Genomic DNA, 13,342 nt, shown 5'->3' on the forward strand with positions numbered 1-13,342 from the left:
AAGTATTTTAGTATGATTCGGTGGTGATGAAAAATACGATTAAGTTCCCTTGACACCACGAACGATCCGTTAAAGTCCAGATGATCTTCCAAAAGATCGCGCATGTTGACACATACATCAAGTTTCGGCAGAAAGACACTCACCTGATGAAGGAACAGCTCTATGAAAGCTCGTGCTTCCAAATAGACCTGCTGGAATATGCCCTGATATTGTGTAATTTTTAACTTTGTCTACCCAACTCAAACACTGGCACTTCCATATCATAGAGAACACCAATCATGTCTCAGCGCTGTCAGAGAAGACAATCCTGAAATAGCAACGCACATTGTTCATAAGTACGTTTCATTTTCAGAAACCAACCCATTCAATCGCTGTAGCTTCTGTGTATTAAAAGCACAGAAAAGGAATCGCTGACACTCAGTTTTGATCGTATTTTGAAACTCTTTGTGAAGTGGACTCAGAGGTGAATGAAGGATGAACTGTCCGACTGCGCAGACAGGAGGAAGGCACTTTTCCCTTCTTTGATGAGCTGGGGTATTGACTGATCTAAGGCATTAAACAGATTCCTGGTAGACATGCTCTCTCTGCATCAGGTACAAAATATCCTGATTTCCTGAACCGTAATGACACCCAGGCCACTCAATGAAAGCGCCGAATACTAACCACTGGTTCACCAGGGATGAGGGCAGAAACTGTTGCACCGTTTCTTCATTACACAGTTTTTAAAATTGTGTCACTGCAGATACGTTTCCCCTCAAAGATGAATGAATTATCAAGTGTTTCCAGCACAGAAATGGGTCCCATCATCTCCCTTCCCAGCACCTGGTCTGTACTCTTGTAAACTCTGATATTTCACGTGTTCATCTCAATGCTAATTACCCTGGAACGTTTTAATCTTGTAAGATGTAATAAATGGGATTGAAGTTTGAGATGGGGAAAATATGTTCACACCCAGTCGGGGAACTGAAGCCCATTTTTACCCACAGACTAAAGCACGCAGGCACATTTCCACAAGAGTGAAACAGGCCTCTGGAGAAAACAAACAGAAAGTAAGATTTCGCCCGCTTGGCTGATATTGTCCCATTTCAGACTTCAACGCCAGTGTCTGGTTACAGCAAAGAAAGGAAACATTCAGCCCCTCCCGTCCCAGTGTTCCTTGCTAATTGTTTCCCCATTACTCTGTATTTTATACTGCCTCACCTCGTTCTTGCAGCAAAACTAGATCGTTGCTCTCGCTCGCTATTTCCTGTCCTGCCGAACGGTTTTCCTCAAGTTCTTGGACTGAAAAACAGGAATGGGATATTTCAAACACTTTCTAGTTTACAAGACCAGTGATATCACCACTGAGCCAGCACATTGCCAGCTCAGAGGTAAGGTCTCATACATTAGAAACTTCAATGCAACAGATGATTGTTTAGCCTCAGTGTTGTAAGGCAAACAACAAGACTGGAATAGAGCCGAGGGCATCATGCACAGAAGGATGGGAGAACAGAATGATGAATCTCATGGTGTCCAGGATGGTGTTAACAGAAATCTTCCCTGGAAGTATAGTGATGAGGATTCAATGCTTTCACTGTCATGGCTTGTTAAATGTTAACGTTTTCAGTAATCGATATGAAATGCTGCCTGATCTTTCGAAGCAGAATGATGTTGTGCAGCAGTCAGAACCGCTTCCCTGCATGTTACAGTTCTGCATCAGCAACGTCAGCTGCAATTGCCTGACGTTCAACCACTTTAAATCAAGAACGGAGAGGGCGTCACTAAAATGGAAGGGGAATGGTGGTTTGTGAGAGTTAACTACATCCCTCGTGGGGCCAGGTTCAATGTCGATACTGAATATCGGTTTTCCTGTTTATCTTGGTATACTGACCACTCCATATCAATTACTCATATTATCTGCCATTTGTGTGGTTCTTTGTTCATTGCACGTCGGTTCAGTGTTCCGGGAGGACCATGCTTTTTTAATTTGGCATGTTTTACTCAGGTCGGTTTTGCAGTTTCATATTAAGGCCAACAATTTTAGCAACAGAAAGACACCATTCAGACCATTAAGTCTGCTCCGCTATTGAATGGTTTCATGTCTGATCTGATAACCTTGAACTGCACTTTCTTGCGTTTCCCCATAACGCTTGATGTCTTTGCAGTTTCAAGAACTGCCGATCTCAGCCTCATTACACCTAATGACACTTCCTCAACAGCCTTCTGCTACAAGAAAGTCCACTGATCCAGAACTGTTTAAGAGAATAAATGCTTCTCCATCTCTGTTTTAATTTTGAGATCTGCATTCTAATACGAAGTTATAAATCATACAACACCAGGTCATAGTCCAACAGGTTTAATTGGAAGCATTAGCTTTTGGAGGGCTGCTCCTCTATCAGGTGTTCGTGGAGCGCAAGAGTTATAACATACAGAACTTAGAGCAAAAGTTTACAGTGTGATGTAATTGAAAATATGCATTGAAAAATATCTTGATTGTTTGTTAAATCTTCTATCTGTAAGAATGACCATGTTAGCTTCACTTCTTTCTTATGTAATTTGCAAAACCTTTTTGAAAGTTACATTCTCAGGTGAACTCTAACAGTTAGTGTCAGCCCCGATAATACTTTGAAGGTGTTAGTCCCTGTGTGCTGTGTCCGTGCCATAATGTTTAGGCTGACGCTAATCTCGGCACAATGGTGAGCACTGCGCAAGAGACCCAGGTTTAATCCCCGCTTAAGGCGACTGACTGTGTGGAGTTTGTGCATTCTCCCAGTGTCTTTGTGGGTGTGCTCCGGTTTGCCCCCACAGTCCAAAAATGTGCAGGTTATTTGAAGTGGCCATATTAAAATGCCCGTAGTGTGACGTGTAGGAGAATGGATCTGCGTGGGTTGCACTTCGGCGGGTTGGTGTGGACCTGTTGAACCGAAGGGCCTGTTTCCACTCCGTCAGTAATCTAATCTAAACAAAATACCACGCTGCAGGCAAGGATGTTTTGAGGCATGGTACATTGGTGAAACCGAGCAAAGGGTACAGCAACAGATGAATGGAACTGCACATCAATCACAGACATTTGTGCCCCTTTGCAGCTGCAGAGCACTTCCTTGGTCCAGGACATCCAACCTCGGACCTTCAGGTGACAATCCTCCAAGGCGGACTTCAACACAGGCAGCTGCTAAATGTGCCTGAGCAGAGGCTGATAGCAAATTTCGGAACCAATGGGGATGGCCTCAACTGTGATCTTGGGTTCATGTCACAGTACAGGTGGTCCCAATGCCCTATCTACACACAGCGACCCTCCTCCACACACACACACACACACACACACACACACACACACACACACGTGGGGTGAATTTGTACTTGCAAAATTACATTGCACTTTGATCAAAAACTGCATGAATCCATGTAAATCTCTCTTAACTCGTTTTATAAAATTCGAATCAGTCTAAACATTATGGAACAGACAACAGCACACGGGGGCTGACACCAATTCTTAAAGCTCACATGAGAATGTAACTTTATAATAAAAAGATTTGCACTTTACAAATGAAAGAAGTGAAGCTAACATGGTTAATTTAACAGATGGGAAACTTAGCAAACAATGAAGGTATTTTTCAATGTACACTTTCAGTTACATCACAGTGTAAACTTGTGCTTTAAATTCTGTGTCTTACAACTGTGTACTCCACCTGATGAATGAGCAGCAGTCTGAAAGCTAGTATTTCCAATTTACCCTGCTGGCCTATAACCTGGTGTTCTGTGATTTTCAAATTTGCATACCCTAGTCCAAAACCTGCATCGACAAGTCATTCAATCCAAGGCATTCTGGTTGCAGAATCAACCATTGTGCATTCAACTTATTAAATCCTTGAAAATAACCTAAATGTTTCAGTCAGCATGATTTTTGTAGTACTGAGTCTGAGCAGGAAATGGCAAATGCTTTCAACGTTTATTTACATTGGAATTCATCTCCGATATGAAATTCTCACTGACTCTGACAGCACTGATATCTTTGCTATTTTGTAATGTCAGGAATTCATGTTCAATTTACGCCTTTCATAAGGAACTACAAATATTTTTCCGAGACTGGAAATCAACGTTGGGAAATAGCAGTGAGAGAGCTGAATTTGAACACTTTCGCACCAACGAAGACATATGCAAGGTTTGCAAATTTTCTTGGTGACTTTGTTTTTGACTTATTGGTTCAGTTGAAAAATGACAGTCATTGTGTTTTTAAAAGCATGGCGAATGGCCCTTCCGCCTATTGCATCATTATCAGTCATCAAACATCTCGTTTGTAAAGACAGTTTCCAGCACGTGACTCGTCGTCTGGTTTGTTCTAAAATTTCAAGTCTTCAGTTAAATTGTTATTCAATTTCTTAAGTGCTTAAGTGGAACAAAAACACCGCTGTGGACTAACAGTTCTGAAAGTGAAACTCTTTCTCAGAACCGTTTGTCAGTTTTCCTCAAGATGCTGCGGAAAATCTTTGTGTACTCACATTGAAATTGGTTTACCCTGTTTCTTCTTCAGCTTCCTTCTTCTTTCTATTAAATTGTTTAGATTCCAATACAGAAACACGGTGCAGGTTGCAGAAGTCACGTGTTTGTACTTCCACTGACACTGTCTCGGCAGGAGCTTCAGTCCTTCCCCACGCTGATTCAGACAGCACTGTCCTTCCTGTGGCATGTCCCATGGAAAATGGAAGGACAAGCATTAATAATCCGCATTTGAGAAATTAGCGACAGTTTTAAAACATTTGCACTGCCCCAGCGAGGAATTGAGCTCCTATCTCAAGCATAACATGCGACGACACTAACCACTATACTCCCGAGGACAACAGTTTCAAAGGAGACCCCTCAGCCCGTTGTGACTCAATTTGTCAAAAACAACTGCTGAACGACTCGAACCGTTTAGCCCATAGCTTTGTACTATTGGCAGAACATATTCACATCTGAATATTTCTTCAGGTTCTCAGGGTTCCTGCCTCTCTGACCCTAACAGACACAGTGTTGCAAATTCCAACACACGACGACCTATAACGCTTTTCCACACATCTACTTAAACCTTTCTGTCTTTCTCATTAAATTTCTCCCCACCCCCCCCTCCCCCTCCCCCTCCCCCTCCCGCTCCCGTAATCGATCTTTCTGTCAATGGGAAACGTTCCTTTCAGTCTACCTTATCCATACCCCTCATTATTTTGTACATCTGAACCATGCCTTCTCACAAATGCCTCTGCACCATGAAAAATAACCCCAGTTTGTCCTGTCTCTCTTCATGACCAAATCTCTTCAGCCGAGACACTATCCGAGTGAATCTCTCCTGCACCTTTCCCAGTGTGATCCCATCCCTTCTACTCCTGTGAACTGCAGACAATTGTCTAGGTAGAGTCAAATGAACCTTTTTTTTTTTACATTCTGCATCATCATGTGGTGTTGGTCTGCAGCATATATTTCCGAGACGTCTGGAGTGACATGGAGGCCAGAGAAGTTAAGGACGGCAGATTCCTTCCCTCACGGACTTTAGTGAAACAGATGGGCTTTTGAGACAACGGGTTTAGCGGTTCCTTAGTTGGAGATATTTCTTGCATTTCTATTTTACCAGCGGCGTGGTGTGGTGAGAATCGAACGCGTCTCACCAGAATGTGACCTGGCCTTTTATGTTAAAATCCAGCAATGATACCAGTAGGCTATTGCAGAAAGTCGTCATGGCTGATCTTTTCCAATAGAGTCTCTTTTCCCCAATTATTCTCTGTGTCCATTTATTGAGCCTCACGCTCCAATAATCTCTGGTCCATGTCAGTAAAAGCTGCTAAAAGAGAATTGATCTCACAGCCACGATATCCAAACGGATCGAAGGATTTGAAGGTGCCAATGAAGAGATTGGGGCATGGTCGCCCAGCAAGAGTAAGTGCAATGGCATAGACTGGACGGTATCAACGTGAAAGTTTAAGTTAGATTGTGCAATGCCTTAGTTAAATGGGACGAGGGACGGAAAAGAGAGTGAGGGCGAGTGGGAGGGAGGGACATCTTCGAGAACTTTTGGGTTTAAATCTTGATGCATGAAACGCTGAAATACCAGAGAATGAAATTCGATGGAAAACAAATCATCACCTCGGAGAACATTATCATGTAAAAACGAGTTATTTCTTACAGTGTTTCATCAAAAGTAAAACATTGAGAGAACTGACTGCAATGATGTGGATTCGATACGAAGTCGCAGCAATCCCAACGCAGAAAACGAAATACTAAATGGTTGCAGCACTCCACAGACCGCACTTCCAACCCGCAGCCACTGTGGTAGCAGAGGAAACGTCAGGAAGAATACACAATATCAGGACTTAATGACAGGCATGTGGGAACTGGGAATGGGCTGAATCTTTAACTTTAACGTCCACAGAGTCTGGGGAGATTCCATGAATAAGAGTACTGGAGAATGGGATTAATGAAACTCTCCAGACTCATGGGACAGTGCAGAATATTGTTGAAACGTATGCTTCAATAACATTATAGTTTAACATTGGCTACTACATCACTTTGCCCACACAAGGCAGTACCAACTGCTGCAGGCAATCACACTTAATTCCAGTTCCAGACCCGGAATCAGGGAAACTGTGTGAAGCAGCCACGAAGATCCAATTGGAAGTTGGGATGGAATGACAGGAGAGGGGCGCGTGTATTTCCGAGGTTGACACTGCTCCTGGTCAAAAGCGGGGCGGAAGGGAATACTTGCCCCCATTTATTACATTATAGCCATCAGCAGTACATGTTGTTGATACAGCCGATTGGCGCATCTGAAGCGTGTTGGACCTTTACATTTGGGGTGGCAATGTTCGAAATTTCATTTTCCTATTTGGATCAGTGTTCTTGACATTAGCAGTAGCAGCTGCTTATGTTTGCATCAGCTCAGGATCAGCTTCTTGCTCCCAGTAAATTCTGCAACCTGGAGAAGGTGGTGTTGTGGTTATATCGTAAATGAGTCATCTTTGGGGACTCACACACGGAACTGGTAATGTTAAAGTTCGACGAATAAAACCTGGAATGGAATCCTGACCTCAGGAACAGTGAACATGCCTTGAATTTCCTGCAATCCCATTCATGCATGACCCTTATACAGGGGATGCTACCATCTTTACCCAATCCTGCCTACTTGTGACTCCAGGTGCAGAACAATCCGAGAATGCCGACACTGTGGGTAGGCTGGCAATTCGGCCCATTCCAGTCGACACCATCCCTTGGAAGCACATCCTATCAGACCCACACTCCATACCTATTCCTTTCCCCTTCATTTCCCATGGCTGATCCCAGTAACCTTCACACCTTCAGACTGTGGGAGGAAACTCACACAAGCAAAGAGAGACTGTGCAAACTGCAAACAATCTCACGAGTCTGGGATCGAATCCATGTCTCTCGTGCAGCGAGGCAGCAGCGAATCAGAATGAACAACAAATGCTGTCCTGACCAGCGACGTCCACACCCTGTGGGTGTATCAGGAAGAATAAAAACACATCCACAACATAGACAACGGGACTTATGTCTGCGTGGACATGATTTGAACCAATCGTTTATCCTGGGTAGATACAAAGACACCGATATCACAGAGAAACCAGCGCAATGAGGAATTCAAATACCTGCTGCAGTGGAAACTCTTTTACTCAGTCAAACTGGGGACAGACTGTTCAACGGTTCCGTGGTAAGGGCTCAATGGCCAATAAAAACTCCAGCGTAGCCAGCAATATGACATATACCAAACGGAGGTAAATTAAACTGTCAATGCTGCTGTTAATCCCAACCAGCTGCCGGTTTCATAGCGTCAAAGTCATAGACTCATGCAGCATGAAAACAGGTCTTTCACTCCTTCCACCTCATACTGCACATAATGCCAAACTAAACGAGTCGCATCTAACCGCTCCTGAAATGGCTCAGGGTTAATAATGCCCTTGTAATATTATTACTGCATTGTTAATATGAATGTCCAGATATAATTCTGTGGACATGTGTTCAAATCCTGGCATGGCAGATGCTGGAATTTTATTTCAATAAATACCTAGTGTTGATGAGTCTAATGATGATGTTGAATCAGTTGTTGTAGATCTGATTCACTCATGCCTGATAGGGAAGGAAACTGCCATACTTATCTGGTCTCGCTGGCATATGACTCCAGATCCATAATATCGTGGCTGATTCTGAACTTCCCTCTGGGCAATGAATTATGTACTAGGCATGAACGAATAGCTTTTGTTAATCCCACTGATACTTTCCAACTCATTTACCGATCCAAATATCCTGTAAATATTGTAAATGTACTTTCATTCATCACTGCCTCAGGAAGTGAATTGCACACATAAACCATCCTCTGTTAAAAAAAACTCTCATGTCTTATTTTAAACCCCTCTTTTCGTTTTAAACAATTGCCCGCTCGTCTTGAAGTGCCCTCCTTGGGGAAAAGACTGTTACAGTTAACTCAAGCAGAAGTCTCAATAATTTATAAATTTCTATCAGGTCGCCATTCAAACTTCAGTGCTCGAGTGAAAATATTCTCAGCTGATCCAGCTTTTCGTTATAACACAAACCTTCCCCACTAGCCATACGCTGGTATACCTGTTCTAAACCTACTCCAGCTGAATAATGTCCTTGCTATTACTGGGCGACAAGAACTGGACACAGTATTCCAGAAGACGCATCACCCAATGTCCTATTCAACTTCAACATAATGTACCAACTCCTACGCTCAAAGGACTGAGCAACGAAGGCAAGATGATTTTTTTTAACCATTCTGTCTATATATGATGGAAACTAAAATGAATTATGAACTTGCATTCCTGGCCTCTGTGTTCCACAACACGATGCAACGCCCGATCATTAATTGTATAAGCCTGACTCGTATTTGATGTAGCAAAATGCAATACCTTCCATTTATCCAAATTGAACTTCATGTGACATTTTTCAGCCCAAAGATGCAATGGATTAAGATCCTTCTGGAATCTTAGATCACCTTCTTTACAGTCTCCTATTCTGCTGTCCTCTGCAAGCTTATGAACCATGGCTTCTATGAGTTCTATTGTTTTCTCATATAGGTCAACGATTTTTAATTAGTTGTCGTGGCCATCATTTCGCAGTTTGCAAATCATGTGACAATTAGTCATGTCATTAAGCATGAGGAAGACAGCTATAGACTGCAGGGAGATTGGAAACAATTGGCAAGAAAATGTGCTGTATGGAATTCAATCCAGTGAAGTGGGTGATAATGAATTTGAGGATTAACAATGATAAAAGTGTGACTGTTAACAATAACAAAAGAGAAATTGGAGTAGGCATTCACGAATATTTGAAGGTGATTGGACAAGGGATCAAGTGGTCTCGATGGGTTGGAGATACTTTCTGTTCTTGACCGCAGGTGGGAATATAAGAGCAGGGAAACGATACTGGAACTTTAGCAACGGCCTATTCAAGATCAATGACAGGGGAATCAGATGGACGGAAGTACGTACTGCAGGTGCTGGAAATCAGAATCAAGATTAGAGTGGTACTGAAGAAGCACAGGAGGTCAGGCAGCATCCGATTTGCAGAAAAAAATTAACGTTTCGGGCAAACGCCCTTCATCAGGAATAAAGCTTGGAGCCTCGAGAGTGGAGAGATAAACGGCAGGACTGGTCTGGGAAGAATTTCGCTGAGAGTGCAAGAGGTGTAGAGAGATGGGGTTAAAGGTGATAGGTCGGAGAAGAGGGTGGATCGGATAGGCGGAAAGGAAGATAGACAGGTAGGACAGGTCAGTAGGACGGAGCCAAGTTAGAAAGTTGGAACCCGGATAAGGTGACTGTGAGGAGATGAGGAAACTGGTGAAGACCACTTTGATGTCCTGGGGTTGATGGTACCGAGGTGGAAGATCTGGCGTCTGGTGGTGAGGGAATCGTGGTGGAGGAGACCCAGGAAGTGCATGTCCTTGGGAGAGACGGGGTGGGGGGGGTGGTGTGGAAGTAATTGATGTTTTTGGTCATGGGGCGTTGGAGTTGAATGTTGCGGGTGACCTGGAAATGTTCTCTGAAGCGCTCTCCGAGAATGTAGTCCCCAATGTAGAGGAGACCACATCGCGAGCAAAAGATGCAATAAATGACACGTGTGGAAGTACACATGCACATTTGATGGATGTGGAAGGCTCATTGGAGCCTTGGAAGGATGTGAGAGGTAAGATGTGGGTGCAGGTTTTGCGATTCCTGTGGTGGCAGGGGAAGGTGCTGCGAGGGGAGGGTGGGTCATTGGAGGCCGTGGACTTGACTAGGTAGTCATGGAGGAAACAGTCTTTGTGAAAAGTGGATAGGTGTGGGGATGGAAATATAAATTTCCCTGTCACTGCAGGAATTGCAAACCCTGCACCCACACCTACCTCCTCACCTCTGTCCAAGGCTCTAATGGAGGCTTCCACATCCATCAAAGTTTCTCCTGCACTTCCACACATGCCATTTCTTGGATACGGTCCTCCCGATGCGGTCTCCTCTAAGTTGGAGAGAGGAGATGGGTTCTCACACAACACTACAGAGAATATCTCCAGGATATCCGCAAGAATCAACTCCAGTGCCCCATGGTCAAACATTTCAACACCCCCTCCCACGCTCCCGAGGACATGAACGTCCTGGCCTCCTGTATCGCCACTGCCTCACGACCCGATGCCTGGAGGAAGAAAGCCTCATCATCCGCCTCGGGACCCTTCAACCCCATGGCATCAATTTTCACTTCACCCGTTGCCTCATTTCCCCTCCCCCTACCTTACCCCAGTTCCCACCTTCCAGCTCAACACCGTCCGCCTGCCTTGTCCCACCTGTGCATCTTCATTCCCACCTATCCACTCCATCTACTTCTCTGACATATCATGTTCACCCCCCCGCCTGCCTCCACTTACAGCACTCTCAGCTACCTTCTCCCCAGCCCCACCCCTTCCCATTTCTCTCTCCATCCCATGTGCTCCCAGTCTCATTCCTGATGAAGGGCTTTTGCCTGAAACGTCCATTTTTCCTGCTCCTCAGATGCTGCCAGACCTGCTGTGCTTCTCCAACACCACTCTAATCTTGAGGGGAGTCAGCTGATTGAGAGGGTTTTCGGGTATTTTCTATTGTTGACCACAGGCTGTGGATGATTGCAGAACTTTAGCAACCACCAGTTTAGTGAACAACGAAAGGACTGAGCACAAGTCTGGTCACGGCATAAATCAACATTTTTCTTAAAATTGTAAGATAAAAGATGGAAGGCTGAAGTTTGCAACTTTGCCCATCAAGGCCTTTTCACCAATGAGTTTCTCACTGATTCCTTTCCAAGTCAGGGTGGTATGGGCCTTGGAGGGTAACTTGAAAATGGTGGGGTTTCGTTGCATCTTCTAATCTTGTCCTTTTCGTCAGTACAGCTGTTGAGCTTTGAAGGTTGTCAAAAATGCCCAAATTACTTACTCCTGTGCATCTTATAGTTGGTGCACTCTGCTGCAATTGCGCCTTAGCGGTGAGGGAAATGACGATTGCAGGTGTTGAAGCGGATACACTCAAGTGACTGCATTGTCGTGGACGGTGTCCAGTTCCTTAAGTGTTATTGAAGTTATGCCCATCTAGGCAAATGGAGAGAGTTATATTCCACGTCTCATTTGTGCCTTGCAAATGATGTAGGATTCACGGAACAATGAGTTGAATTTATAATCAAAAAATGTCTCAAGAACATGTTTTTGCTGTCAAAGTGTTTATGTAGCCAGTTTCTATAAGTATTTCCCCCGAAATAATAGCTCTATGGACGATTACACGGGGTAATTTCTTTGCAGTAAAGTTGTTGAATGTCAATGAGATATGATTAGATTCTCATTTGTCAGAGTGATACTTACTCTATTTCGTCCTTGTGTGGACAAATCTGATTCCAGTGGCTGTCTAATTTCAAGATCCACTTTCCGTCTGTGATTGAAATTTCAACCGTTTCTTCACATAAATGTCTCCACCTGCCTTAACAATATGTAGGGTCGCTGCAGGGGACAGCAGAGATGAATGAACATGTTGTCAACAATGGAGAAAATGGAGCTTCGTGGAATGATTGATCAGGCTGGGAATATACTTCTTGAAACAAAGGAGACGGAGGAGAGCTCTAAAAACACAAAGTAACATTTTTCAACGTTCAATATTCATGGGATCTTGACAGGGTAGATACGGGCAGGTGGTTCACCCTCTGGTATGAGGAGAGCACCAGAGGACATGAACACAGAATAAAATGTTCCCGATTTAATTCAGAAATGAGGAGTAATTTCTTTGCTCAGGGGCCAGTTAATCGGTGGAACTCCTTGCCGAAATTGTTGTTGAGGCTGAGATGGTGTGCATCTTCAAACTGTGCCAGACAGACATTTAACCAGAAAGATGATGAAGCTTTGTAGAGGCAATGCTGGAGAATGGAGTTGAGGATTATCAGATCAGCCATGAGTTCGTTGAATGGTGGAGCAGACTTGATGGGCTGAATGGCCGATTTCCAATCCTACATCATTTGGTCTAACGCCCTATTTTATTGATATCTTTAGAATTCTGAGGGATGGGATGAAGTGATAGAAAAGTTTTCTCAAACTGATCAGACAGATCAGGAACTAAGCTCATAAGTTCATGAACAAGAAATGTGCAGTGGCCTGGATACAACAAATGGCACTGGGCACACTGCAGATGGGTATGTGCAGATGTTGTCATTGCTGAAGATATTATGTGGATCTAATATTGTTGCCAACTTGGTGATCACGCTGGATGATGGATCGCGGTATGATTCACACAGCAAAAGGTTGTGAAAGAATGAAAAATTCGTTTCATTGGAAAGGTTTTCTGCGGTTCCAATTCAATTGACTGTTTAAAATACTGATCAGAACTTTGTGTGGAGTATTACATTAAAATTTACAATCCCACTGGATAAACTATTGCACCCGATCTCTCCTTATTTGTTCCCCTTTCATTCGATGCAAATTCTTAGAAAGTCAAGATGGAATGAAAGGAGGAAAGAAACGTCACCCTCCTTTTCATTATCCCAATGTAACTTACAACAGAACCAAATTGCTTTACTTTGATTTTGATGAGGTACCGATTTATCACAAATCTCCAGTGCAATGAAGCGCAAAAGCAAGATTCTCCATCCAATGTATCCTAAAGATGCGAGGCACAAAGGGAAACCACAGGTGCGTTTGATAGAAGTAACAGCCAGAGAAGGATTCAAATCCAAACATGCGCAATGGAAGAGCAACCCATCGCCTTAACCTCTGGGCCACTTCAGCCCATTTCAAAGTGTCTCAAATGTGACCCCGTCAAGATTACATATGGTGCTCCGAGGCGATAAGAAATTCCCTGAGCGGAATCGAATCCACACCATTATG

Source organism: Chiloscyllium punctatum, chromosome 18 (genome assembly GCF_047496795.1).
Source record: "Chiloscyllium punctatum isolate Juve2018m chromosome 18, sChiPun1.3, whole genome shotgun sequence".
NCBI classification, from domain to species: domain Eukaryota; kingdom Metazoa; phylum Chordata; class Chondrichthyes; order Orectolobiformes; family Hemiscylliidae; genus Chiloscyllium; species Chiloscyllium punctatum.